The sequence below is a fragment of the Panulirus ornatus genome, chromosome 1, assembly GCF_036320965.1.
Source record: "Panulirus ornatus isolate Po-2019 chromosome 1, ASM3632096v1, whole genome shotgun sequence".
NCBI lineage: Eukaryota > Metazoa > Arthropoda > Malacostraca > Decapoda > Palinuridae > Panulirus > Panulirus ornatus.
Window position 1 is genome coordinate 64,032,528 of NC_092224.1, and position 24,263 is coordinate 64,056,790.

The following is a 24,263-nucleotide window of genomic DNA, read 5'->3' on the forward strand; positions in this document are numbered from 1 at the left end:
TGGTATAGACAGTCTTTGCTTCTACTTTACACTGGACACAATTATTTACTCTGAGGTAAAAGATCTTACGAGGATTAACCACACACACACACACACACACACACACACACACACACACACACACACACACACACACACACACACGGACGGACGGACGTATGTACGTCTGTTTGTACTCTAAATCGTTGTCGGGAAGAGGTTTTCAGCCACTTTTATCCAAGGTGAGAGGATGATGAACATCATCAACCCTCACATATCAACACAGTGTGACAGACAGTCAGGGCAGCACCGTCATGAGGCCTACTGTGTCAGCGGTATGCCCAGCGTGCACCAGACGTCTGTCAGCTGTGCTTCACTGGTTTCCCCATCCGTAAGGCAATAGGACTTTACGACGCCTCCAGTTAAGTGCCACTGCCACTGCTTCTATTGAACCATACATCCCCCGTCCGCCACCTGGGGCCTCTCCATCCCGCCGGGTGTCAGGCCGAGCTCAGTCGTCCACTCCAGATATCAGTTTGTCTTTAAAGCTCTCGTGTTTATCATTTCTGTCGCGGTCTACTTTCGTGTACGTGTAAGACTAAACTCTGGATGACTCGTTTGTTTGAAGCATTGTGAATCAAGTCTCGGAACATGATTCATTCAGTGTTTAATCAAGGTTCGTCATACGCGTCTCGACCTCTCACAATCCTCGCTCCCAGTTAGACTCATTTGCTGTCAACCGACCCTATCGAGGCAGTGGCTACATAGTTCATCAAAGTGACTTTTCTGTCTTTCATCTCTCCTGATCCTGTCCCCGAGAGAGAGATGAAATTATGAGACGATATTTAGATTCCATCCTTTATACCAAACGGGTGATGTGTTTCGAACATTTTTTCCAACTCTGTATCCTGCCGTTAAGGTGAAAATGAACTGATTATTAGGCCATCTAGAATCGAAGTGCTGTATATCCTTCTCCAGAGTTTCCATGTTCCAGGTTGTACCTTCCTCAGTTTTGACTGTCCTTAGACATCTCTCTCTCTCTCTCTCTCTCTCTCTCTCTCTCTCTCTCTCTCTCTCTCTCTCTCTCTCTCTCTCTCTCTCTCTCACTTGTTTCAGTATAAAACATTGTCCACTCTGCCTTGGGATACATTCTGAGGACAGGTGGCGCCTTTTGTTTTGTAGTGACCTAAGCTGTGTGGACAGCGCATGTCCCAGTCTAGGCCATCTCGAGTGAGGAGCAAATAGGATGTGAGGGGGAAAACAATGAGGAGAGTATTCAGAGCTCCTCATAAGTTTGTAAACCTGTGAAAAGAAAATAGGAAGTGAGGGAAACAATGAGAAAATTAATCAGAGCCCCTCATACGTTTGTAAACGTGACTCTTAAAGGTAGAGAGGTTATGGGGAAAAGGAAAGACAGGAGAAGGAGGAGCTTTCCATAAGTTAGCTGTTCGAAGAAAGGAGGTGTCGTACCGCTTAGTCCCCGTGTGGCGGCGGGTGTCTAAACAGAATCTATGGAAAACAGCAGCCAGACGTGTGTCACGGGTCTGATCCCTGGTGCGGGGACACATGCTGACATATCATGAGAGGAATGGCCGAAATAATACCCGTAGAACAGGGAGAGGCCAGCAACATCACGACGAACAGAGGAGGATGGTGGGAGAGAGGTAGTTCCTGGAGAACTAATGAGACGGAATGTTGTGTGTTCAACTCTGACAAATCGAGAGATGGAGTAAGAGCCATCCCAGACATGCGAGCAGTACTGCACGCTTGGGCGAATAAAACCCATGTAGACATGACAGCTGCTCTGAAGAAAAGAAAACTAGATAGTGCACCTGTACAATACCCCTCACCTTCTGAGAAGCAGACTTTGTGATGGTGTCTGTGTGAGGTTTCAAGAAGATATTCCTGGGACGAATAGTGGTGCTTTGAAGTTGAACAAAGGGAAACGAATGACATTATAGAGGGATTTCGATAAAAGTTGCGCTTTAGTATTGTTGAATCTAGACAGATTACTGCTTTCCCATACTGAGATTCTGCCTAAGTCCTTATCAGAAGAGATGTTCATTACGAGAAAGAGTATTATAGTAAGGATGGGAGAGAGAGACAGTTGATGTAAGTCGTGTGGGTCATTAGCTAGAAAAGTGATAAGGTTAGAAGCTAAGGAGCGAAACTCGTTTATGGAGAGAAGAAAGATACAATGATGGGAGTAGGTCGCTACGTCAACGACTACCGCAATGAACAGACTAGAGAGTCAGCTATACATGAGAGAATAGAGGGAATCTGAGAAGCCAGAGAGAGGAACCTAAAAAGCAAACGCCTGTTGCACACCATCGCTGAGACGAGGAGGACCAGAGGTGAGTCACGATGGAGATCACAAGCTGACTTAGCTCCACGAAAACCAAACTGGTTATCCAAAGAAGGGAATAGGAATCTAGGCATTTAAGAAAGGGAGAGGTAAGGTGAGACTCACCTGTGGGTCTGGAGACGCGAGGAGTGAGAGGAATGGGGCGTAAGTTGTAAGGGTTAGAATGGTGTGCTTTCTCGGGAATGGGCTGCGCCTTTTAAAGTTTTTGAGCAGTGACGAAGTAGGCGAGCCTGGGATGCAGCTCGACTAGAACAACATTCCCTCAAGAGAAAATATAGGGTAGAGCATTAGTTCAGCTGGAGGATATAGGGGAGGAAAACTAGACGTGGAATCATCCAAAATAGTTGGAAAAGAATAAGATTCCTCCCAAAAATGGGATTCATCAGCTGCGGAGTTAGCCGTAGACTCGTTATGTCAGAAGAGAGGGAGAAGATTGCAGAGCAAAACAGCTCACGAAATTTATTCGTTACCGTATAGCGAATTAAATCGTGATTTATCGACGTCTTTCCCTAAAAGGGAAAGGGTCTTCCAAGTGATGCTGTGTTTCAGTGAGCCTGAGACATTGATCAGGACTGAAAAAGTGATAGTCATTTTTTTCTTTATGGACAGTGTTAAAGATCGTCGTACTGTGAGCTGAGAATGCTTTAAACTAGTATGACCCAACAACACCTTCAGCCTAGTATCAGCTGACGAAACCTAGTAACAGTTGACAAGATACCAGAGTAACATAGCCCCACGACTTTGTTTACATCGTGTCAGACCAGGATAAGATCAGTGACCCACTTGTGTATATTAATAACACACCAACTTTATGTAAACTCACACGATTCTGGCGTGTCCTTACGCCAAAGCCCATGGGAAGGTTGAAGTTGTAAAAGCACGTCTTACGATGGCTGAACCTGTAGGTGTTTAACGATGAGTCGTATGCTGGTGACCTGGCTGTGAAAGTGAGGTATTTCCTCCACTGGTGTCCCGCAGGGCTGGGTCGTGGGGCCCTCTGTTCTTTGGAGTAACACGCCCACCTCCTCGTCTCCATGCAAATGACATTTTCTTATGCGTGAGTGGTCTTCCCTTCGTGGAGGTGACCTTTCCCTCCTAGTAGGTCACCCATTTTCTTCGTATCGGTAAACCTTTCGCAGGCGTTCGTCTACTCCACCTTCAGGAGCGAAACTCCTCCCACCGTCTGGGTGATCTGTTCTCGTGTTGTGGACCTTTACTTTCCACGTGATTGAGCAAGTTTGAAATTTCTGAAAGGATTCTTTTTATGGTCACACTGACTCGATCAGTTCAAAAATTTCTTTCAAAAATTACCCCACCCCCCTCATCTCTCTCTCTCTCTCTCTCTCTCTCTCTCTCTCTCTCTCTCTCTCTCTCTCTCTCTCTCTCTCTCTCTAAGTTGAAGCCAGGACTTCCATTATCACACCTGTCAAAGAAGCATCACATGTTTGTGGTCACATTTACATATCATACGAGCCAGACCAGACCACCGAGGAGTCTTGATAGCACAAGAGTTCCTTACAATATCCCATAATGTAACCCACAGTTACCTGTTGCTGGTCTTTTTGCCAATGGAAGTCTTAGAAACGTTAAAGGCATAGGAAACGCTTTGAAGCTTGAAGTTCATACGTTGAGTGGTCAGTCTTATTCATGTGTTGAAAAGTTACGCAGTTACTATAGTGCCAGAAGCCAAGCCTCCTTCAGGACTATAATAAACTCGACAGGTCCACTTTGTGCTACACAGTATGTCGAGGGTCCCGTTGGCCATCTTATGAAACTGGATCGAATTATTCCGCATTGATGTGGAACGAGATGTAACTGGCAACAGTCTACCTATTACAGCAATAATATTACGAGGCCTCTTGTAGGAATAGAGGGTAAAGGTTTGGCCCTGCTACGGCCGGAGTTGTGGGGAATGACAGATTTGCTTTGTACACAGTGTCACGTTAAGCCTCAGTGTTGCATGTGCTTGTAGGGGATTCATTCGCCAGTTCAAGAATCTTTATGATCAGTGAAATACAGCTGGGTGAGGCTGGCAATCCTCCCTTCCGATGTTTTCACTTTCCCAAAAAAAAAGGAACAGAGAAGGGGCCAAGTCAGGATTTTCCATTTAAATTTAGGTCTGCGTCATCAAACTGATGGAGAAATTTAAAAGTTGTGATAGATCTTCCCCTACTCTTTTCTCTTCCTTGTTAGGCGGATTTTAGGCTTCTTAGGCTTTCCCTGTATCTCGTTTCTCTTAACTGTGATACCATATTTTCTTGTTTTCTTATGCTCCTGTAAGTGCGGTGACCTAAACTTAAGGAGCTTATTCTAGTTCTTGGCCTCGCGTAGGATGGGAACAGCTCGCTGAATATTTCCTTACCTCATATACCTTGAATGTTATTATAGTGGATAGGTTGTCTCCTTTACTGTTCTCCTTAACTTGGAACTCAGACTACAAACTACGGACCATGTCAACGCACAAGTCCCACGCACTCATAGATTTCTGCAGGTAACATTCATAACACGGCTTCCTTTCACCGACGTGTCCTATCCTGGCTACTCTACATTTACTCAGGTTGAATTTCTAGTTCTCCTTGTGTAGTTGATGTAACCCTTTTAGTTTTGTAGCATTCTCATTACCTTGGCATCATCCGCAAACATGTCCAGGTCGAAGTCCGACCCTTCTGACTGGACATCCATCAAATCAAGGAGAGTAGTTGTGTACACACAACCTTGCGGCACGCCAGTGATGATTTCGGCTCATTTTGAGGTGGTTCCTCCGACGTTCGGCCTTTGTTCCCCTCCAGTAAGATAATCATCTGTTCATCGAGAACGTCTTCCTCACACTCCTGCCTGAAGACATCTTCATCAGCCTCCTGTGTGACATAGTGTGAAAAGCTTTGTGTGGTCCGAGACGCAGACATTCCACCCAGCCTGTCCACAACGGGTCTCGTTCTCTTGTCGAAATCGTTGAGAATTTGGCTTACTATGACCACCATCTCCTGGAACCATGTTTTCTCAGGTTGTTTCTCCTCTGCGAACTCATGCATTTACTTTCTGGGTATCTCTTCTCGTACCTTACTGGCCGAAGTCTGTTTGTAGTTTAGCGCTCCCTTTCTCGCTCATTTTTTTCACATATACTTACATATGCCTTTTGCCGTCTTCCATTCGCTCGGCACTTTACCCGATTCCAGCGAGATCTTGAGCAATGTTTCAAGCGGTTTGTCAAGTTTGTCTGCTCACATCTTCAGAATATTTGGTGAAACTTTATCAGGAACCATTCGCCTTTATTACGGTCAAGACCATTTAGTATTTTATTTACGTTTTGATTGATTTTCAATACCTTGTCCCTTTTCCATCTCAGTTGTGTTAGAGGTACTGTCTCTTTCACTGTGAAAACACTTTTGAATTTTCCATCTAGTTCCCTGCAATATCTCTACATAATCCTTTACAATTTTAACTCATGAATCACATGGTATGATTAGCTGCTCTGTAGCTGACAATTTACTCTCAGTGAATTTATGGAAAAGTTTTAGTTTCTCCTTTGCTTTGTCCACAATAGTCTTTCCAGAATTCCCCACTCTCTTGTCTTATTTCGTTTTACTTATTGCTTGCTTTCCACAACCTTATAACTGCTGGTTGCCTGGATTTTCGCCTGCATCTTCGTCAGAGCGCATCGCTAAGCTGTGCTTTTCGATATCTTTGACTGTGCCACACTTTCCTCTTTCTCAACCTTCCCATTGAATTTGAGAGTTGAGATACACCTCTTTCTACACCAGTGTCAAAGTTCGTAGAACCTTCCACCACACTGTTCTCATTTGTGGCTGCTGAACTTCATATCCCAGCTTATGTTACCAATGAAATTCTTGTTCTGGGTAATGTCCACAATTTTGGCTTCTCTTCGTGTCTGGTCTCATCTTTGCTCTTTTGACATTGCCATGTTCCCAACCGCCTTCAACTTAAGGTGGGTCTCGACCCCTCAGTACATAACCCCCGATCTACATGGACCTTAACGTGATGTTGGGGTTTGTGTGGAGCAGTGATGGCTCGAGCTATGGCAGCGGGGATTTTTCCTTTCCCTGGTACGTGGGTTTAACCAAAGGTCAAGCTTGAGCTAGCTCTCACACCAACACATGTACTACGGCTAAACCCGACTTTTTACCTATCACATTTCAATGATAAATATAGGTCAGGATCACTAATACACTTGAAACAATCAACAACACAATATATTGCAAGAAATGACAGAATACAGATTATGATCTGAACACAAGATAGACGCTGTGTAAAATTTACATCTACTTATAAATGCTGCCTTCCTTCCTTCTATAGATAACGCCTATACCCTCATTCTTCGATATGACAATTAATCAAGGACACACGACAACAATAAGGGCAAATACAACCTGATTATTCAGAGAGACCAGTGCCCACGTTTAGCAAACTAAGAGAGAGAGAGAGAGAGAGAGAGAGAGAGAGAGAGAGAGAACCTGAGTTTCGTTAGCTCCGGCTCCCAAAAATATTGTATTAAAATAAGTAACTTCTTTATACAGAAAAGTAATAACTGTGTTTTTTACACTTCTTTGATAATAACTTGTATAACAAAATAATGTCAGTGACATAATAAAAGAATTGAAGATTTATAACATTCTTCGAATCTGTTAGAGAAAACGTAATGGTATATCAAGGGACACTGTACAAAACAAAAACATTTCTTTCAAAAATTGTTTATATAAAAAAAAATAGGAAAGTGCATAGCAACGTCATCGTTCAACGCAGTCGAAGTAAAGCATTACATGAATACTTTTTCCACTTAGTGTTGTATACGAAGATGCACTTAATAGGTTGGTGATGATTGGCTCAGTGCATCATGTCCGAATAACATCGTTGTATTTCAGATAATTACCAGGTGACATGAAACAAAACCTATTTACTGCCTCAGATTTCTCCCTCAGATATATATATGTTAGGTCAATTGATAATGCTAACGAGTAAAGCGAGTATGAAGTAATGTATTAGTAAGTCTAAGGTATATATATATCATGTCGCCCAAGTCAACGATCTAAGCTTGTTTTCGGATGCACGCTACTTCATTTGTAACTTTTCACATATTTTAACGTAAATTTAGACAAATCGCACTCAACATAAAAAGAAACGTGTAATTACCAATTTTTTTTTTGAAGACCAGAATCTATTCAAAACCTGGGATTAATGAAATTAATGAAACTCGCTTTTTGTGAAACGTTACGGGCAGTGTAGGCGTCAGTCGTGAGTGGCGCGGAGACGACCGGGTTCCCTGACATAAGCAGCAACGTTGTCCCTGGATGATGATGAATGGTTTGGCCTCCTCACCCATACTGAGGACAGCCTACGCACAACACCTGCTGGGGTACGACGTACGTACGTGTGTCGTTTGATAAGTCGTGTGATGTGTATAGCTACGGCTAGGCTACACATTCACCTTGGTCGAAGGTATCACTCTGGTATATAATGAAAAATTCTCTCTCTGTCTCTCTATCTATCTGTCTCTCTATCTATCTGTCTCTCTATCTATCTGTCTGCCTATCAGTCTGTTTACCTATCTATCTATCTATCTATCTATCTATCTTTCTCATCTTGTGAGGGAAACGTATGGGACCAAAGATTTATTCAGAAGCTTCTGTGCACCTGAATATAATACCCACTCACCTCACCAGTGTCATTAGTCCCTCCCCGGAGGCTTTGAGGGCCAAACCGACTGTGTGGAGTACATACAACTCTGTGGGATCAGGATATAAGAGTGTGGTATTTGAAACCACAAAAGACATCCTGGGAGGTAGAAAGCCTTGTTCTTTTTCTTTACGTTTACCTCCCTCTTTTTTCCTAAAAGAACTGCGTATATTTATGTACTGAGAAATGAAAACAATATTACACGTACTTCATTGTTGTTATCTATTTATCTATTTCTGTATACTTGTCTGTCTATCAATCTGTCTGTCTATAATGCACACACACACACACCAACCTTTCGCATGCTACATGCCTCTCTTGCACAGGCCGTCACCGCTTCCCTGAACACCTCCCTTTTCTCACCCACTTCCCTCGCTTCATTTACTTTCACCATTTGCCATTCTACACTTAATCTTTCCTGGTACTTCTTCACACAAGTCTCTTTCCCAGAGTCGCATACTTCCGCCACTCTGGTGTCACCGATATAGTTTCCTCCTGTCCTGAAAATCTCTACAATATATATATATATATATATATATATATATATATATATATATATATATAAAGTGGTTTTGAACGCGCACCTTCATAGAACATACAAACCTCCAACAGCTAGGATCGAACCCGGGACCCCTGTGCAACAGGCGGAAGCGCTACCGCTAGGCTATGATCGCACAGTGGTCTCGGGTTCGATCCTGGCTGTTGGAGGTTTGTATGTTCTATGAAGGTGTGCGTTCATATGCACTTTATTCGTATTCATATACCCCCGCGTTGTACATTGAGATTCGGTAAAATGCTGTCTACTGGCTGTGTGAGCCTGATGGGAAATGACCGGTGTAGACCCCGGTGTTCACCAACGTGAGACGAAGATTATTCGAGTACATAGTTTTCGAATAGTCTTTTCCCTATTAGGGACGATCATAGTCTAGCGGTAGCGCTCTCGTCTGTTGTACAGGGGTCCCGGGTTCGATCCTGGCTGTTGGAAGTTTGTATGATATATATATATATATATATATATATATATATATATATATACTACGCTTTGATCTTAGCCAAAAGGCCGAGAATATATATTGCCGTTACTGGACTTCACCTGTATGTTCTTGCGTTGTGAGTGAAAAGTCACCTTCGACAAGGCCTATCATCGTCAGCGGATGGGAATGAGAACGATTTCAAGGATCTTTTTACTTTAGAATGAGTCCCATCATTTTCCTGCTACTGAATGTAGCGCACCCTTGAAGCTGCAGGGGCTTCGTACATGGGGGATCCTGGGGTTTCATAATTGAAAGAATTAATTACTTAATTATCAGCACTTTCGTGTGATGAAGGTCATCTGGTTAGGTTAGAAGCTGGAAGGATATGAAAGTGATGATTCTGTCGCTGGTTAGTATGTAAGGGTGATAAAGGCGCCCCAGCACACACCCTCGCTTCTGGAGAGTATGTGAGGGTGATATTGGCGCCCTAACCCACACACTCGCTACTGGTGAGTGTGTGAGGGTGATATAGGCCCCCTAACCCACGCACTCACTACTGGAGAGTGTGTAAGGGTGATACGGGTGCCCAGACTCACCACTGGTGAATATGTGAGGCAACCGCCCCTACCCATCAGACTCACGTCGATGAGTGTGAGTGTATCTGCGACATACAGGTGTAACTCACACCACGTCAAACCTCACTCAGCTCTGTTCCACACACACACACACACACACACACACATACACACGCACACACACCCTGCCCTTGTCCTTAAGGAAAACTGTTATGAAGTTTAGGGAAAACTGTTATGAAGTTTCTTCTCACTCGGAAATCCTCTTATCTTAACTTTTTAGTACCCAAGCTGACTACGTGGCTGTGTGCTGGCTTACAACCCAGCGTTACGCTAAGAACTTTCAGCTCCCAAAGGTATTAATGTTGGTGGTACAAAACCGATGCTTTCAATGTGGTAGTTTATAAAAGTAGAAAGTATATATATATATATATATATATATATATATATATATATATATATACTTTTCTAAAAGCAAATGGATTTTTATGTAGCATTTATGGATCTGGAGAAGGCATATGATAGAGTTCATAGAGATGCTCTGCTGAAGGTATTAAGAATATATGGTGTGGGAGGCAAGTTGTTAGAAGCAGTGAAAAGTTTTTATCGAGGATGTAAGGCATGTGTACGTGTAAGAAGAGAGGAAAGTGATTGGTTCTCAGTAAATGTAGGTTTGCGGCAGGGGTGTGTGATGCCTCTATGGTTGATTGATTTTTTTATGGATAGGGTTGTTAGGTGAATGCAAGAGTTTTGGAAAGAGGGGCAAGTATGCAGTCTGTTGTGGATGAGAGAGGTTGGGAAGTGAGTCAGTTGTTGTTCGGTGATGATACAGCGCTGGTGGCTGATTCATGTGAGAAACTGCAGCAGCTGGTGACTGAGTTTGGGAAAGTGTGTGAAAGAAGAAAGTGGAGAGTAAATGTGAATAAGAGCGAGGTTATTAGGTACAGTAGGGTTGAGGGTCAAGTCAATTGGGAGGTAAGTTTGAATGGAGAAAAACTGGAGAATGTGTGGAAGTCGAGGACATTATCTCAGAAAGCAAAAATGGGTATGTTTAAAGGAATAGTGGTTCCAACAATATTGTATGGCTGCGTGGCGTGGGCTATGGATAGAGTTGAGCGCAGGAGGGTGGATGTGCTGGAAATGAGATGTTTGAGGACAATATGTGGTGTGAGGTGGTTTGATCAAGTAAGTAATAATAGGGTAAGAGAGATGTGTGGTAACAAAAAGAGTGTGGTTGAGAGAGCAGAAGAGGGTGTTTTGAAATGGTTTGGTCACATGGAGAGAATGAGTGAGGAAAGATTGACCAAGAGGATATATGTGTCGGAGGTGGAGGGAACGAGGAGAAGAGGGAGACCAAATTGGAGGTGGAAAGATGGAGTGAAAAAGATTTTTTGTGATCGGGGCCTGAACATGCAGGAGGGTGAAAGGAGGGCAAGGAATAGAGTGAATTGGAGCGATGTGGTATACCGGGGTTGACGTGCTGTCAGTGGATTGAATCAAGGCATGTGAAGCGTCTGGGGTAAACCATGGAAAGCTGTGTAGGTATGTATATTTGCGTGTGTGGACGTATGTATATACATGTGTATGGGGGGGGGGGGGGCCATTTCTTTCGTCTGTTTCCTTGCGCTACCTCGCAAACGCGGGAGACAGCGACAAAGTATAATAAAAAAAAAATAATATATATATATATATATATATATATATATATATATATATATATATATATATATATATATATATATATATATATACCGACATTAAGAAAACATAAGATAACACTGCCCTAGCTGGCTGGTCACCCCACAAGGTCTCTACTTTCCCCTGTTTCATTTTGCTTGAGTTTGTCTTTCAGCTTATCCGTTTTCTTTAGAATGCTTTCTGATTCTCACCTCCCACCAACAACAGCAGCCATTACCATACCTTTATGGTACATTGTTGGAACGACTAGATACAGTGTTGTACAACAGCTAGTCAGCGTTGTCAGACCTCTCCTTCCGTGAAGTGTGACCCCAGGCAGGATCGACTCGCTACTTCGAAGCTTTCATTTCAAGCTACATCAAAGCTTTCATTGTCCGGAGCTCTGCTCGATATGTCGAGGTCGTTACTAGTATCGTCACCCTATGTCTACACGTGATGTTAACTTCGGTTTCAATAAACTAACAACAAATTTGTGCAATATATAATCTCTCTCTTTTCCGAAGCATGTGAAGCTGAGAGTATCATCTCGTGAGTTCGAAGCCAAACCTGGGTAAACAGAGGCGTTCTCTGAGCTCAGGGGCAGTAAGACCACGCTAGTCATCCCATGACACCAGTGATACACTGACAGTGGGGGTGTCGGTGTTACCTTGACCCATGTAGCCAAAATGAAAATTCTTAAATCAAAGTATTTTCGAGTAAAGACTAATGATGAATGATAATACTCAGTAACTGATGTAACTGCCGTGGGTGGGATCACCATGGGAGGGGGGTTGGTGGAGAAAGGGTGAGGGTGGTAGGAAGGAGAACGTAGCGTGAGGGTTGAGGACAGTGAAGCATGAGGTGTGGGGCCCCAGCCTCTGATGATGCGAGCTTGAAGCAGTGGAGTGAAGACGACTGAACAAACGCATCAAGATAACATTAGTGACGGGGTTATATAGTGACTCGTGCAGAATGTCTGTTTCTGAGAGCATCACTTCACTTCTCCTACTCGCTACCCTGTACGCCACCACCCCAGTACTCTGCTCTGTGGCTCATTGTCCAGATGTAACGCATTAAATGCTTCATGTATTTCTGTCTTCAGGCTCGTCCTGTTGAAGACTCACTGTGACATGTAATTATCATAGATGTATAAGGATACTTAACTGATAAATAATCCATACAACACCACAGAAAAATTATTTCCTAAAGTTTTCTGTTAGAAATCCTACAGTATGTATAACTGGACCCTGTATGGACTACACCCTGTATGTATGACTCCACCCTGTATGTATAACTGCACCCTGTATGTATGACTGCACCCTGTATGTATGACTGCACCCTGTATGGATGACTACATCCTGCATGTATGACTGCACCCTGTATGGATAACTGTACCCTGTATGTATGACTGCACCCTGTATGTATGACTGCACTCTGTATGGATAACTGTACCCTGTATGTATGACTGCACCCTGTATGTATGACTGCACCCTGTATGTATGACTTCACCCTGTATGGATGACTACACCCTGTATGTATGACTGCACCCTGTATATATAACTGCACCCTGTATGGATGACTACACCTTGTATGTATGACTGCACCCTGTATGGATAACTGCACCCTGTATGGATGAGTGTTCATACATGGTTATACATTTGTCACAGATGTTATATTCATTACGACAACTTCATAGGTTTCCTGTAATGTTGAACATGTGATGGGGAGGCAGGGAGTAAGCAGCACAGCATAATGTAAGACGTTACGAAATATCAGGCCAGTGGTTGGCTTTCTCATGGAGTGTGGCCTGAGTGAGGTGGGAGTGTGGCGTGAGTGTGGTAGGAGTGTGGCCTGAGTGTGGTGGGAATGAGGCGTGAGTGTGGTGGGAGTGTGGCCTGAGTGTGGTGGGAATGAGGCGTGAGTGTGGTGGGAGTGTGGCCTGAGTGTGGTGGGAATGAGGCGTGAGTGTGGTGGGAGTGTGGCCTGAGTGTGGGGGGGGGGGGAGGCGTGAGTGTGGTGGGAGTGTGGCCTGAGTGTGGTGGGAGTAAGGCGTGAGTGTGGTGGGAGTGAGGCGTGAGTGTGGTGGGTGTGTGGCCTGAGTGTGGTGGGGGGGGGGGAGGCGTGAGTGTGGTGGGAGTGTGGCCTGAGTGTGGGGGGGGGGGAGGCGTGAGTGTGGTGGGAGTGTGGCCTGAGTGTGGGGGGGGGGGGGAGGCGTGAGTGTGGTGGGAGTAAGGCGTGAGTGTGGTGGGAGTGAGGCGTGAGTGTGGTGGGAGTGTGGCCTGAGTGTGGGGGGAGTAAGGCGTGAGTGTGGTGGGAGTGAGGCGTGAGTGTGGTGGGAGTGTGGCCTGAGTGTGGTGGGAGTGTGGCCTGAGTGTGGTGGGAGTGAGGCGTGAGTGTGGTGGGAGTGTGGCCTGAGTGTGGGGGGAGGAGTAAGGCGTGAGTGTGGTGGGAGTGAGGCGTGAGTGTGGTGGGAGTGTGGCCTGAGTGTGGTGGGAGTAAGGCTTGAGTGTGGTGGGAGTGAGGCGTGAGTGTGGTGGGAGTGAGGTTGTGGTGGTGGCCACTGTGGGCGGGATGGGTCACATGTTAGCTGGGAGTCGTCATGACTGATTCATGCAGACATCGAGCTTGGCATGAGTTGATAAGATTACAAGGAGCTCTTTTACGTTACTTCGACTTGGTTATGAGCTTCGAAGTAACGTACGAGTAAACCCATCATAGTAACTCAGGCTACTAACAATACAGATGATAATAGGATACTGATACACTCTCCATGATCTGGCCAGCCGACATATTGTTATACATGCCCAGTTGACCATTTTATTACGTTTTTCTTCAGCCATACGAGTTCATGATCTCGTATGAAGCCCAACACATCTGTAACATCATAAGTTAATCTCGTATGAATCACGTTCCTCAACATACAGTGGTAAACATTCTCATGTTCTGGGTGGTGCAGAAAGCTAACAAGGACCACAGGTTATATGTCTACGTGAAGCAGCGGACAGGATACGATAACTTATCTCTTCATCCAGACCCACACCACGAACACCACCATATACTCTATTCATTTCCATAGATATTGGTTACTCACCGCACCTGTGTGGAGATGACCCCCACTTCTTCTCTTGACCTTACACGGCAACTCATTATACACACCGCTACACTATTGCCAACACCATCCTGTTGTTACGGTGTGTCAACTGTGAAACATTACAAGGAACGGGTGATGAGCAGCAAAATGATATTCCTTTTTCATGTTCAGTGTACTTAAGAATGTTTGACACCTTCCTGGGTCATTATACTGAGAACAGCATGGTTAGGTAACTGTTTAAATGCATCGTTTACGTACTACATAGATCGTAAGAGCTGCACCTTACAACACCTCCAGCAGGTGTGATAGTCGTCCTCGAGTTGGTGACATTTGCTTCTTCTGTGGATGGCGGGAAGGACTTGAACTGTTGAGTGCATTGTGTGCCTCTGTGCTCATCAGGGAGGAAGTGGCATTGTCAGGGAAGAACTCAGACCTCTAGCACAAGCTGCCAGTACCGTCCTGATTTGCGGTTAACATCACTCTCACAATTTTTGCTTAGTGCTGCTTATTTCTACGTTTGCTTCGTCGAATATTGCTTTGTGTGTAGGTGGCACCGATCAGCTTGCTCCTCCCTCACCCTCTTCCACCCCTCCTTCCTCACCTTGTTCCCTTGTCACCCTCTCACACTCTCGCTCCCTCACCCCAGGTCATTGATGAAAGCTTCGAAGCAACGAGTCGATGCCGCCTGGGTTCACACCTCACGGAGAGAGAGAGAGAGAGAGAGAGAGAGAGAGAGAGAGAGAGAGAGAGAGAGAGAGGATTGACAACGTTGACTGTCCCGGCTGGAGCTGGAGGCGGCTGTGCCTTTAAGTCAGTTGAAACATTCTAGAAAATCATGGATGTCTCTCGTTAAAGACCATGATGAAACCATAGATACAAATCCTCTTTAGGACCGAAGATAAAGACACTGAACGAGAGGGAATATCTTGTAAATACGGCCAGTACATTACATGAATTACCCTAAGCGAATGGTGAAGAGTCTCTTTGTTAACATAACACGACCAGGATCATTACGAGCCGAGCCCCTCACTGCCCCTGCCTCCCGTGTAGCTCACGCCTCACTCAGAATCCCTTGTCGTCCATAAAGCAAGAGTCCCCAAGGGAAGTGGCCGTTTACCAAGTGTGTGTTTCCCTCAGCTCGAACGCCTTTTATAAGTTAGCCCCTTTCTCCCCCCGTATCGGTCTGAGACACACGAGGTCTTGGTTGGTCGTGGCGCACCGCCTTACCTGACTCTCACGTAATCATTAATCGACTTTCTATCGAACGATCGTTGTAACCTGTCGCCCCTGGTGACAGGCTGGATATTAGATGTGTGCTCCTGGGACACAAAAAGTAATTTCTAAACATTATGACAAATATATATTCCACTGTTATTAGCGGTGATCTAGAGATTATATATATATATATATATATATATATATATATATATATATATATATATATATATATATATATATTTGAAATTATCTTAAGACCCCTCTTCCCCTTCCTGGAAGGATCTATGTGTTACACCAGAGCTCCTTTTCCAGGTTCTGCTGCAGGACCAAGGCTGCGGTGCTCTCATTAGCCAGGACCTATTGGACTCCTCTGAAGCGAGATGGTTCTTTGTTGAGACTGTACTGTGGTTCGGCTCAGTGGTTATCATGAATTAATTCATATTTGACTTTTCCTTAATGTTAGGGTTTGTTGTGATTCTTTTGTTGATGATTTGAATGCTATTTGTTTTCGAAATTCATTCTTCCATAATTCTCCCCCAACCCTGAAAATGAATATGCTGACTAAAACCTTCATCTGTCGTCTGCTTCATTTAATGACTAAACTAAAATTCAGTTAAGTCTGGCAGCAAGTTAGAAAATCTTGCCAACTTTTATGTGTTAACCTAGAGTCTTGTAGATTATGCAAACCGTAAAGTTATCCCATTCTCATAAACAAGCAGCTTTTAAAACCAATATTTATTCAGCTGCAAGACTTGGCGTATTTTCACTATGTGCATTATATACATATTATTTATTCTATTTATTATACTCTGTCACTGTCTCCCGCGTCAGCGAGGTAGCGCAAGGAAACAGACGAAAGAATGGCCCAGCCCACCCACACTCATATGTATATACATACACGTCCACACACGCACATATACATACCTACACATTTCAACGTATACATATATATACATACACAGACATATACATATACACACATGTATGTTACATAGTTCATATTTGCTGCCTTTATTCATTCTCGTCGCTACCCTGCCACACATGGAATGACAACCCCCTCCCCCCGCATGCGCGCGAGTTAGCGCTAGGAAAAGACAATAAAGGCCACATTCGTTCACACTCAGTCTCTAGCTGTCATGTATAATGCACCAAAACCACCAGCTTCCTTTCCACATCCAGGCCCCACAAAACTTTCCACGGTTTACCCCAGACGCTTCACATCCCCTGGTTCGATCCAATGACAGCACGTCGACCCTGGTATACCACATCGTTCCAATTCACTCTATTCCTTGCACGCTTTTCACCCTCCATGTTCAGGCCCCGATCGCTCAAAATCTTTTTCGCTCCATCTTTCCACATCCAATTTGGTCTCCCACTTCTCCTCGTTCCCTCCACCTCTGACACATATATCCTCTTAGTCAATCTTTCCTCACTCATTCTCTCCATGTGACCAAACCATTTCAAAACACCCTCTTCTGCTCTCTCAACTACACTCTTTTTTATTACCACACATCTCTCTTACCCTTTCATTACTTACTCGATCAAACCACCTCACACGACATATTGTCCTCAAACATCTCATTTCCAACACATCCACCCTCCTCCGCACAACTCTATCTATAGTCCACGCCTCGCAACCCTCAACAAACTTATACCTCTGTAATTTGAGCACTCACCTTTATCCCCTTTGCCTTTGCTATATATATATATATATATATATATATATATATATATATATATATATATATATATATATATATAAATAATCATGGGTAAAAGAGTGAGGGTAGACGTCTGTGATAATGCAAACGTTCTTTTTTGGATGAGATAATGTTCTTATGTGAGGCAGTGCTGCTTGGATAGCGACAGGGTGTGGTGATGATATTAGGTATAAGTATAGGTAATGAGGAATGAGAAGCACTGTTTACATGCGCGAGAGAAGTATGTAGCATGCGGAAGGTGGAAAGAGGACTAGTTAGAAAGGGTAGTGCGTGGTAGGATGGAGAAGGCTTATAGGCGCTTTTTGCAGGGAAGGAATCCAGGTGATTGGGTAATGTACATGCGAAAACGGTAAAGATCAAGATGAAGGTGCAGGGGCTGAAAAAGAGGGCAAATGAGAGTAAGGATGAGCGAATATCAGGACACTTAAGAGAATAAGAAAATGTTTCAAAGGATGTTAACAGTGTGAGAAAAACAAGAGAACAAACATGCAGAAATGGGGTAAAGAGATAGAGAGAGAATATTTTGAAGGATTTCTAAATGTGTGTGATGATAGGATAACAAATATAGGATGTTTTGGGCATGGATGTACGCGAAATTGAGAGAGTCATGGTGAGTGGTTTGATGAAAGGAGAAGAGGTGGTGATAGCGTTTCGTGAGACGAAGTGCGGCAAAGCGGCTGTAGTGGATGTTATTCCTGTTGAATTTCTTAAGGATGAAGACGTGTATAGTATGAAATTGAAAGCTTATATATGATATGAAGAAGACTTGTATGAAAGGTAGGGCGTATATATAGGATGATGATGAAGACTCGTATAGTATGAAAGTGAAGGATTATATGTAGACTCTCTTGATCTCGCTGATGTTCACGCTAGTTAGAATGGAACTGTTCATTCCCTGTGGCGAGGACAAGACTCGTAATCAATGTGAGGGAGGCAGTGAGTGGGAGTAACTGGCAAATTCTAGGTAGCTAGGAAGAAGGTACAAACCACTGAACGTAGGTTGTGGCTGGGACACTTATTTCTGCTGCTCAGTTGTCGTACCATTTCCAGGCTTTGGACATCCACTACAGCATCACTCTAATTAGGTCTGGGTAGTTTATGTGAGCCTGAGGAGTGTGGGCTGAGTCTTTTCCAGTGGAAAGTTATAACGCTCGTTGATTTTCAATCCTGGCCAACCACGATAAGGCCTCCAGGGGAAATCTCTATGAGAACCTGGTATAGTGATATGATGCTTTCATCTTTCTCGGTGTGTTTTCCCAAGACATCACGAGTGTGTGTGTGTGTGTGTAGATAACGTTTACTATAATAAGTATTCTTTAGTTCGCTTTCGTACGACATGTATAATCTTGTAATCTTGGTGAATGGTTAAGATGGACTCCTTTGAAGCTAGAGGTTTTATCATGAGACTCTGTTTAATCATTGTGCCAGTCTGACTCCTCAAGCACCTCCGATTCCTCACCCACTTACGTGCTTTCATTTGCTCTCAACTGTTGCCATTCCACACTCAGTATCTCAGGTCTATCTTGGCACAAGTCTCTTTTCCATGCTCACTTACTTTCACCACCTCTTCTCACCGACATCATTCCCTCTTTTCCGAAAGCCTTTACAGATCTTCATCTTGCTCCCACCAGGAAATGATCAGACATCCCACCACCTGCCCCCTCTCAACTCTCTCAATAAAGAGTTTTTCTTTTGCACGCTTCTCTATCAGTACATAATCCGGTAAGGCCCCCTTACCGTCTTTTTAAACCACGTACCCCGTCACCAAATCCATTTTCAACACAACTACAAAAGCTGTTCGCTTCTTCCATTGACCTTAATGAATGCCTCACGTCCCCAAATATATTCTCAACCTCCACATTACTCACTTTCGCGTTCAAATCACCCATCAAGTTATACTCGTTCTCTCGCATCAAAACTGCTGACACTCATCCAGCTGCTCCCAAAACATTCTTCTCGTACCCAGGTCCTTAAACAATAATAACCACCCATCTCTCGTGATTCACTTTTATATTTACCCACATCACCCAGCAGCTCGCTTCCCTACACTCGTACACATTCGCATAACTTCTTCAGTAGTGGTGCTTAACGTTCCTTAACTCCCGCCTTACAGCCATATAAATCCGTCAAGAGTCCAGATAATTTTGATAGTACCTATATTTACTCGAGAGGACATTGAACTTTCCCTCCACACTCCAGATGCAAATCCCCTGTTCCCCCTATCTCATCCGTCTCTTGAACATCATTCTTCATCTTATTCCTATCAACATTCGTATTTTCTCTTTTCCATGATCTCTGAAAGAGTCAACAGCCGCTGAAGCTTACCACCAGAGCCGCGTCATCTACAAATAACAATCACTTTAACTTAGGGTCTTCCCTTGTCCCCACTTCCAATTTTTGGCATACTGCACACTCGCTCCTCATCATAAACCTATCACATTTGCCTTCCTAAAACCCAGAGATTAGATAGCCTTTGCAACGTTGAACATCCTTGATGAAGACTTGCAGTTACCAAAAATCCTTCTTTCTTTCCACTCGCACTCATGCAATACTCTCCTGGTAAAAACCCAAAGCATTTGATAACAATGAATTTACCCCATGTATCCATAGCTCTGTCCATACAACATCTCTGTTATCCCTGCCATACGTTTCCTCCAAATATGTGAATTACACACGTAAGTCTGTCATCCTCCAGGTGTTCTCACACTTGGTCCGAACGTCTACCTCGCCTGAAACCACGCAGCTCCTTCCTCAATCAGTTGCTCCGTGCACGACGCTGTGGTCACTCTACCATGTACTTCATCAAGTATTCCTACCACCATCAACTCCTCCACCACCATCCCAGGATCATGCTCCACCATCACAACAACTACCACCATCACGCTACACCACCACCATTGTTGCCACCAGCCCAGCATCAGGCTGCAGGTCAAGTATAATGAGACACAGTGTAAACGAGCCCTACGCCTGTTGTACCCCACCGGATCCCCGCCGTGTCCCTCCTGTGTTCCCTACACGCCGCTAATTGCCGTTGACCGAGCCTCGTCGGCACACTGGTTCAGGGGAGGGTTGTGGCTTCAGTACGTTAAAACTGAGCCGAGTGAACCCGCTGCTCTGAGTGAGGAAGGTGGCTTAGGTACGTTGTGCACCATAAGCTAAGTGAGCTGCCTACTACCCTGGTTGAGCAGAGTGAGCTCACTAGCATGGGTGAGGGGAGTGTGGTCAGGTTCTACTGGCTGAGATGAGTGAGCTCACTAGCATGGGTGAGGAGAGTGTGGTCAGGTTCTGCTGGTTGAGCAGAGTGAGCGCACTAGCATGGGTGAGGTGAGTGAGCTCACTAGCATGGGTGAGGAGAGTGTGGTCAGGTTCTACTGGCTGAGATGAGTGAGCTCACAGGCTTGAGTGAAGGAGGGTAACTTGGTAATGTAGTAACCCTCTCTCGCTCCCACACTGGCCATTGATCATCCATCCCTCCATAGAACAGAATGAGTTTGAGTTAAACACAAGCATGCTGCTCTCTCTCTCTCTCTCTCTCTCTCTCTCTCTCTCTCTCTCTCTCTCTCTCTCTCTCTCTCTCGAAGACAGCTCTGCTGAGCCTTGCATTAAGAGGTCTAATATTGAGAACTCTCGCTGCAAGAGACAAAAGTACTCATGCAAATGTTTGATGTATACAGAAGAAGCAATATTAAATACTGAACTGCCATTTGGTCACCAACGGAAAACACAGACATAAGCAAATTGGAGAGAGAATTCAGAAACCCTTCATGAGCTAAATCGTGGGGATGGAACACATGAACTGCCATGAAAGGCTGAAATACCTGCAGCTAAATATCCCAGAAAGAAAACGAGAAAGATGTATGATGATCTACGCCTGGCAACAGGCTGGAAGTATGAGGGAAAACGTATCGAACGTGATAGCATTTCAGCAAGGATAGAGTTACTGAATGTACGAGAGTTGAGTGGAACATACCGATATTATTTCAGACAAAAATATATGATAGTCAAACCAGAATGTTTGAGCGTGTTTCAATAAACTACCAGAAGAGGTAGATAAGTGCTCGATAAACCCCGAGTAGATGTCAAGTTTCGCTCCTTTGCCCCAGTAAAGTAAACGCCGTAAGTACTAGAAAGTAACCTCAAAACATGAGTGTATTTGTACTATCAGTATCAGTTATATACTTTACTGATGAGATAACAGCGAAACGTGTCCACTAACAGGTGATATCATACGTCTGGCAGTGACGACGAGGCGGTTGTGATGTCATCCAGAACCAATAAGCCAGGAACAGTCTGCCTCATCAGTGCCTCTCCTGACAACTGTGAACTGACCGTTGTTAAAGGGAAGGTTAGCCATCTCGATGAATAACTTCTCTTCTTCTCCTCCCTCTCCTAACTGTTCTCTTTTCCTCCTCCCTCTCCTAACTGTTCTCTTCTCCTCCCTTTCCTAACTGCTCTCTTTTCTCCCCCTCCTCTTCCTTCTTCCCTTACTTTATCCCTTCCTTTATGTCGTATCTTTGCTTCGAAGAGGATGTCTGTCTCTGGAGCTAGACCGATGGGCGCAAAAAAATGAGAGAGTAGATACTGCCCGTTAACAGCTGGTTGGCTGTCAGAGACCTTGATTGTTAGAGGTCATAATTGACCTCGTTAGAGTCGTGTAGGGTGTCCTCAGGCCACACCGTGGCGCATCAACGCTCACAAAACCATCAGGAAACGCCAGAAGATGTAATAGGACTGAAGATGTAATAGGATTAAATCGTGAAATGTCACTTTTAAGAAGTAACCTCAGCTGATGGTTCTGCCACAGAGGAGTGGAGGCGGACGTCCTGCTCGAGTTCAGTGTCTACGTCACAAGGCCAGGACACAGACAGCGTCCTGCTGGCTTGTTTTTCAAGATGCCGAAATGAGCCGTATGCGACGGTCTTTACCACTTTCTTGCCTCTGCTTTGTTAGATTTTTCTTTTGCATGAAGACGTATATGACCGTGGTCGCTCCGCATTACGGTCAGTGTCCCGTAGGCAGCAGCGGAGGGTGCACGTTCGAAACGGCCGTGGCCTTATGCTGATGCATGTTGAAAGTTCACGTCTTGAGATTCGCCACTCCTTCCTTGGAGAGTTGGTACCACATTCTGCCTTCCTTCCTCTTGCCATCTTCGCCACCACTGGCTCTGTGCTGGTATTTTGTTCTACGGATGAAGCAACTTGGTCCTTGTCTATAGTTCTGTGTTCATCCGCTCCCTGCCTTTATCTAGTCCTGAGCCTGCCATTACCATCTGCATATATATATATATATATATATATATATATATATATATATATATATATATATATATATATATATATATTCTTTTTTCGAAGTATAATCATATGGACGTTTCCTATACCTTTTTATTTTGTTTTCCTCTCCTATCCCTCATTCTCTCACTCCCATCCCTCTCTCTACCACTTCCATTAGTCTTTCTCCTACCCCCATCAATCATTTTCCCCACTCCCATGACTCTCTTTCCCACTCCTATAAGTCTTTTCCCACTCCCATCCCTCTCTTTCCCACTCCTATCCCTCTCTTTCCCTCTCTCATCCCTCTCCTTGCTCTCCTACATCCTCCCAGTGGTTCTTCACAAACATCACTGCAGTATCTTCGCCTGGGTCAGCTTTTCTCTCTCTTCACTAAATTTTATCTCTGAACCAGATATTACTTATCTTCTAAATTGCTTTTTCCAAATAAAGGAACAGAAAAGGGGGCCAAGTGAGGATATTCCCTCTAAGGCTCAATCCTCTGTTCTTAACGCTACCTCGATAACGCGGGAGATGGCGAATATTTATATATATATATATATATATATATATATATATATATATATATATATATATATATATATATATGTGTGTGTGTGTGTGTGTGTGTGATATACATATACAGTTGCTCTTTTCACGGTCTACATTTTCTTAAGTTTTATCGCAAAATCCCCAGCATTCATGTCTTTAATGATTTCTTGAATCGTCTCGTTTTTCTTTCTCCTCCGTCGTTTCTACTCTTGTTCTTGGTGTGCTGGCTGGTGAGCGGCGAGGGTCCCCCAGCGCGTCACCCAGGACTAGATAACATCATTAAGATCATCCACAAACCAAGAGACACATCACGTCTTTTAACGGGTCAATATTAGCGTTGTTACCAGCTGGATTATCCAGCAGGGGAGCTGAGTGCGGCTCCCAGGGGATTCGCTGGGATCCTCCGCCTGGATAATTGGGTTAGCCTCCATAGGGAACCTCTTGAAGCAGTAGGATGACTAGGGTAGTCTCCCTAGAACCTCCTGAACTAGTATGGTGACTAGGATAGTCTCCCTGGAACCTCTTGAGCTAGTAGGGTGGTTAGGGTTCTCCCCCTGTGACCTCCTGAGCTTGTAAGGTGCCTAGGGTTCTCTCCCTGAAACCTTCTGAGCCAGTAGAGTGGATAGAATAGTCTCCCTGGAATCTCCTGAGCTAGTTGGGGGCTAGGGTTCTCTCCCTGGAACCTCCTGAGCTTGTAGGGTGGCTAGAATAGTCTCCTTGAACCTCCTGAGCTAGTAGGGTTGCTAGGGTTCTCTCCCTGAAACCTTCTGAGCCAGAAGTGGCTAGAATAGTCTCCCTGGGACCTCGTGAGCGAGTAGGGGGCTAAGGTAATCTCCCTGGAAGCTCCTGGGCTGGTAGGGTGGCTAGGGTAGTGTCCTTGGAACCTTCTGAGCCAATAGAGTGGCTAGGGTAGCCTCCCTGGAACCTCCTGAGCTAGTAGGGTGGCTAAGATAGTCTTCCTGGAACCTCCTGAGCCTGGAGGGTGGCTAAGATAGTCTCCCTGGAACCTCCTGAGCCTGGAGGGTTTTTATTCACGTTGTCCTAACGTAATTCCATTCTTGTAATATTCAAACTGTGAAAGTAGTTCTCCTGTCCTTGCAACTTTCGAAGAAATGTTCATTGTCTGCTTAAAGGTTGTGATTAGGTCACTCTG

General features: G+C 44.4%; 1 long non-coding RNA gene and 1 pseudogene across 1 annotated transcript in view; one reads left to right on the forward strand and one right to left on the reverse strand.

The window, feature by feature from the left end:
- LOC139749174 (uncharacterized) overlaps positions 1-24,263 on the forward strand; it is a 346,908-nt gene that overhangs the window by 192,679 nt on the left and 129,966 nt on the right. The window lies entirely within an intron of this gene.
- On the reverse strand, positions 8,988-9,107 carry LOC139751289 (U2 spliceosomal RNA; annotated as a pseudogene).